Raw genomic sequence first — 6601 nt, forward strand, 5'->3', positions numbered from 1 at the left:
ACTGCAGAATACACCAGTTTTGCTTGCGAGTCCATGATTTATATTATTATATCACAACAACTTTCTGTTATAAACTAGAAATGGGAAAAAACGTTTTTTAAAGGATCGGATCAAAACTGCCCACTCAGCGAAATGAATCAGCTCTTTTTCATGGCTCACCTCTCTCGCTCAGTAAATTTATCTTACCCATAATTCTATGAGAAAATGTTCAAGGGTTTTTTGAATTTCGGTCTGCCAGCTCCAGGGCAAATCGAAATGTGGATTTTCTGAATTATAGGGCTGTAGAAATTATAAATGATGGGGTGAGTGTGGGGTTCAATCCTTCTTAAAAAAGATGGTTCCTACTCACATTAAGTTGTTTCGCAACAATTCGGATTTCGAGCACTTTAGCTCATCGTCAGGTTGAAGGGTTTCCACAAACACGTCTCTCGACATGAATTGCAGAAGTGAACCCGCTGTACCCCCACCAACGCGACGTTCCAATGAGGAGCTGGGTTTTTAATGGCGCTCAATTTGAACGTGCAAAAAGCGAGAATAATAACACAAACAACAATTTTAATAGTAAATTCTGTAAGAAATGAATTGTAAATTAGTGATTAAAAATAAAAAATTAAAAAAAAATTAAAAAAAAAATCCTTTCAAAACCGAAAGACAAGGTAGACAACTTGACAAAAAGCGGGATTTACCAACTCAATTGTAATGACTGTAATATTAAATATATAGGTCAAAGCGGTAGGGAAATAAAAAGAACATTTACCTAAGTCGAACAAATTTTCGGAATTCAAGGACCATCTAAAAGAAACAAAACATAATTTCAATTCAAATTTAAATACAACAGTGTTACATAGTTTCAACAAAGGGAGAGAACTAGATTGGTTTGAGAAATTTGAAATTAAAAAATGTAAAATTGAACATGGTGATAAATGCATTAATAATATAACCGATTTTGATCTACCTCCCATTTTAAATATGTATATAAATAATATTAAACGTCCAAATAATTAAACTAACTATTCTAATTATTATTATGTTTTATAATAATTTAATATTATTCTGATTATTTCATTTTTTAATTAACTTATTTTTTTAAATTTTTATCTTTAATCACTAATTTACAATTAATTTCTTACAGTACTATTACAATTGTTGTTTGTGTTATAATTCCCGCTTTTCGCACGTTCAAATTGAGCGCCATTAAAAACCCTGCTCCTCATTGGAACGTCGCGTTGGTGGGGGTATCAGCGGGTTCTCTTCTGCAATTCATGTCGAGAGACGTGTTTGTGGAAACCCTTCAACCAGACGATGAGCTAAAGGGCTCGAAATCCGGATTGTTGCGAAACAACTTAATGTGAGTAGGAACCATCTTTTTTAAGAAGGATTAGGGCTGTTGTATGAAGAAATGATGGACTGTTTAAGAGATTGACTATTACATATTATCGACAAAATATCTACTTTGTATACGGTATATTAATTTTCCTTTTGATTTATTTAAAAAAAATTAAACAATACCTTCTTCTTCTTCCTTTGTCTTTGCTTTTTATATCCAGTGTCGGTTGTTAAAATGTTGAGCTCATAAAAAACACAGCCATGATCAGCTTTGCGATTTATTTATTACTTTTCCAGCGAATTTCGACCTATTACACGGCTTCCAGGGCTTATAGCCGCTAAAATAATAATCTGGATATTAATAAAACGGTTCAAAATATATTTATTTGATAAATTTTTTTTTAAATGATGAAACTCATTTTGCTAATTGAAATGTTAATATTTTTTGTTTGTTAAATTAATAATGCTACTTTTCCTTGTGTTAATATTTTAGTACCGTTTCCCAACTTAGCCACTTGTTTCCTTTGTTTTAAGTCGGATCCACTGAACCCATAGCAAATTAAGTATTGATTTTTGTTTCTACCCGTATACGAAACGTTTACCGATTTCTTCGCTGGAGTAATAATCCTTTCTGTTCTAGGAACGTGCAATAATACAAAGTTGAAAATGTTTTGAAGTTATAAAGGGATTTTCTCCTGATTGGAAAAAAGATACTGGAAACAAGCAGATTTGCATTTATAAGAGCTGCTTAGAGTCGGATTGAAAGCGGGAAAGCTCCAGATGACAGAAACCATCTCTTGCAACTGTTCCAAGTTCAAGCCTAATCCGTCACCCCTGTAAGCCCTTGTATGCCGTCTCGAAAAAATTGCTTATTTATTTCCACGGGCGTAAGCCACACAACCATCCGAGGGGATTTATTGTGTGAAGTTTCAACGCTCTTGAAACCAGGCACACGTGGTCTTAGCGGTTATCCAGTTTGTGAAAGTATTCCGTACGGTCTTATTTATTTCGCAAAAATCCATCACGATGAGATTACTTTAACGGTTGACTGTTTTGCCAGGTGACAAATTTACGATGCATCTAGCACCAAGCGAATTCTATTTCACAAAACGAAACGTTATATTCAAAAAAATGGACATAGCTATCATTTGAGTGGTCTTGTTTATCGATAATAAATAAATTTTTGCAAAATCTGAAGCACAAAAATACCTAACAAAAAAAATATATATACAAAACTCGAAATATAAATCATTATTGGTCATAATATATAAAGTTATTTATTAAATCAATTGAGATGATTAACTATTACTGAACTTTTTGTTTACACTGTTTTTTTTACATGAGATTATACAGAAATAAATAAGAATTTTACCTTTAATTTAAATAAAAATTATATAAAAAAATTTGTAAATATGTTTTTAAAAACGCTGGTACCAGCAAAAAATAAAATTTTAATTGCTGAATGTTCATTAAGAGCTGAGATATTGTCTTAATTTTTTAAATACACTGCTGGAAAACATTTCGCCGGACCGAAATTTTACTCATAACACGATTTATTTGCCGTTTAATTAAAGAAACTAAAGGAAGAGTTGATTAATGAGATTTTTACAGCTTGGTAGAGTGCCAAATCAACAAAAACGTACAGGTGGCTTTTAATTTATATCAAATAAAGCCGAATTCGTACCTATTTAAGGGTTGCTCTTTACGATTGAAAACCCCCAATGATGAGAAAATAACGAAACAACGAGACGGATAGGGAGGAGTGTTGACATCCCTTAATAAGTGGAGGTTATTGTGAGTGAAGGAAGGTAGGGGCGGACTTAGACCGTAGCAACTCACGGGACTTGATTAAGTCGTTTGTCAAGGCGAAACGTCCTCACGACTTCAAACTAGAACACCACTCAACCCAACCCACTCGCCTCGCCCAACCCCATAACCATCAGTAATTGTCTGATGTATTCCACCCTCTTGACTCTTCCCCTTTCCCGGCATTATTCATGCTTTACTCTTCTCCCTCTTTCTCTCGTTCCCTCTCGCTCGCCCTCCTTTCGTTCTTCCACTGCGAACCCCTCGCTTGGAACAGTGTTGAGTAAACAATCTCCCTTTTATCAGCATCGTTTGCCTTTTTTTAACTTTTTTCCCTCCTCCGCGGCATTTCCTCCGAGGCCTGTCCCATCCGGAGGCAAAAAAAGATAAGATAATTTAATTTCGATAAAATATTCATTGCAATACGATCGAGGGGGTTGATGAAGGGTGAGTCGAGTCACGTCATTGATTTAATAACGTTGTGAAAAGTCGTGTCCCCCCTTTTTTGACTCGGCAGATTAACGGTGTGGTAATAATAAAATTACGCACTTTTCTCTTATAAAAGGAGGGGTACGCTCGCTACAAAGCTGAAATTGCACCACCAGCAGATACCAATATTCCAAAATCTTGTCTAAAATAATCTGTGCAGACCAAAAAAGTTGACGCACTACGCAACGTCTTCAAAAACTACTGCTTATTAATGGAGAGAACGCTAGCCATAAAATAACTTTTCGAAAAACTTAACAATGCACTTTTTTCTCCCCTTTCTTTTTATCGCCCGTTTTTAGAACAGTAACAAAGTTTTTTAGTGTACATAATATTAAATTATTTCCAAATTCGATACAACAGACATGAGTAACAAAACCACATTGTTAAAAATATGCCAAGCATTTTTTGAATATAGATTATTATAGAATAATTATTTATAAATTGATTTCGTGGTCCGATTGACTAATTAAATTCTTTTTAATTAATTAATCTTTAAGTAAAGTATTGGTGAGATAGAAAGGTCAGATCGAGACTTCGATCCACTCGGACACCGACTTCCCATCTCCACCTCACCTTTTTCATTTGAAAAATGGCAAAAAGGAGGGAAAAATTTTCTTCTTCTACAGATAAACTTTATAGATAATTTTTAATTAATTATTCTTATTATCTAAGGTTTTTGGTTGAGATAAAAAAGTCAGTGCCATCAGCGGGATTCGAAGCCACGGCCTTAGGTTAAATACGCCGCTGATGTACCACTTGAGCTATCGTGACTTCGATCCACTCGGACACCGACTTCCCATCTTGTTCAAGCATACTATATTTTGTATATTTTTTGTTTTAAAATTAATTAGTATAAGTTACATGTAATTATTGTTGTTAAGTGTGAATTTTTTGTGATCTGTACGTCGCGCATCTAAAAGGCCGTGAAGTGACGGGTTTTTGTTGTTGGAGACTCGCTTGACGAGGAGGTCCAGAGACTCTCTTCTTCGCTACCGCACTTGTTCGAGGCAGTTCCCGCAAGCCGCAAGCTTAAAGACTTTGTGTATGAGTACATCCGCAATTTATTCGCGACCGTTTTTTTGTACGTGTCGATTTCTCCGCGTATGTTTGTGACTCGCCGCTCCACTCGTGACCTCACCCGTGAGTTTTTCGCTTTAGACAATTTATGTTTTTTTCTTTTTTTTTCTCTCTTTGTTTTTATTAAAACTGTAAATTTATTTTATATTTGACTTATTTCGTTTGTATAAAATCTAAATTTAGTTCCTTCTATTCTTGTACAATTATAATTAATTTCAAAATATCGCCTTATTGTCATTTATTTAAACATATACATTAATTGAATTGTAATTGACTTACAAGTGTTGTGGGCTGGTAAGTGTTAAGGAATTATAAGAATTGAATTTTACTTTTTTGTTATATGTGAGATGTTGATGGACTGCAATCTGGGAAAATTGATATTTAGCGGATTCTAGAGAAAGTTTAGAGTTTCGGAGAGTGAGGGATTATCTTAAATTGAGTTGGGTCGCCCTTGCTCGCACACATCTCAACCTCACCTTTTTGATTTTTTCAATTGAAAAATGGCAAAAAGGAGGGAAAAATTCAAAAAGGTGAGGTTGGGATGGGAAGTTGGTGTCCGAGCGGCAAGTGGTAGAGCAGCGGCGTATTGAACCGAAGGCCGTGGGTTCGAATCCCCCCACACGATGACACTGACTTTTTTATCTCAACTAAACTAAAAACTTTATTTAGTTGTAATGAAAGTTATTTTTTTTCAAATCGTAGGGTGCAGTGTGACTTGTACTACAAGTAATTTCCTAAAGCAACACAAATTTGATGAAACTTCCAATTTTAAGATTTTTCCCTTTACTCACAATATAAAACCTACCTTTGTACCAAATATCACGTTTCTACCTAAACGAGAAGTGGCTTATAATTTTGATGATGAGACTACCCGCACTCAGCCAGCCCTAAAGCGGCCTTAATTTAAGAAAATTGCAATATTCAGATTTTCCCATTACTTACAATATAACCTCTGCCTTTCTACCAAATTCCACGATTACCTATACGGGAAGTGCCTTATAATTTTGACCGTGAGACTATTCCCTCCCCCACTAATCGTAAATAATTTTTAGAAAACTGCAATTTCCTGATTTTTTTCTTTACTTGCAACACAAAAACTTATTTACCTAATTTGACGTTTCTAGCTTTTAGGGAAGTGCCTTATAATTTTGATAATCAGTGAGTCAGTCATTAACAAAAATGCAAATTTTGAAATTCGGCCCTTCGAAAAGGTTCAAACTTTTACAATGTCCTAAATAGAAAGGGTGAGAAAAACGGAGTGAATTGGGTGCAGAAGAGGAAATACAGAAGAAAGTAAGCTTAGCCTCCAGGGATATATTCCGGACCCACTAATATGGATAATATCGTTCAGTAAACTAATGGAGGTGATGGAATCCAAATCACTAATATACTAGCAACAGCATTTATGGACGACCCAGTGTTAGTAGTAGGAGCTAATAGTGTCAGTTTTTTTTTTTACGAGGGTTCGCAAAGCAGAGGTCATATAAACTCTCAGGGTGCCGGTGTTTCTGAAAAAGAGCCCATTTGTAAGTATGTCGGATTCGAATGTGGGGCCGCTGGATTCGAACCCGGGACCTTTACCTTACTGTGATAAGCGCCATGACAACACCTAAACCGTTGCGGCCACCGACGCCCCCGAGGTTTAATTAATGTTTAATATTTGTTTCCAGGCACAAAAACTTCAAGTGTCGGAAAAAAGTCAAAGGAAAGGTCGCGGGTTCCAATCATCTTAAAATTTGACGCAAAAAGAAAAAGAAATAAAGGTAGAAAGAAATATAGTATACTTGGGTGTAGCAATAAGCAACAGTTTTAATCAAAGTAGCCAAATAGAGAGCATAAGGATGAAAATGTTAGAAAAGCGAAACTACCTGGCAAACCTGGCAAGGCAACTGGGGAATCAAAT

This window comes from Cimex lectularius, unplaced genomic scaffold, assembly GCF_000648675.2.
Source record: "Cimex lectularius strain Harlan isolate CLEC.00 unplaced genomic scaffold, Clec_2.1 scaffold389, whole genome shotgun sequence".
Taxonomy (NCBI): domain Eukaryota; kingdom Metazoa; phylum Arthropoda; class Insecta; order Hemiptera; family Cimicidae; genus Cimex; species Cimex lectularius.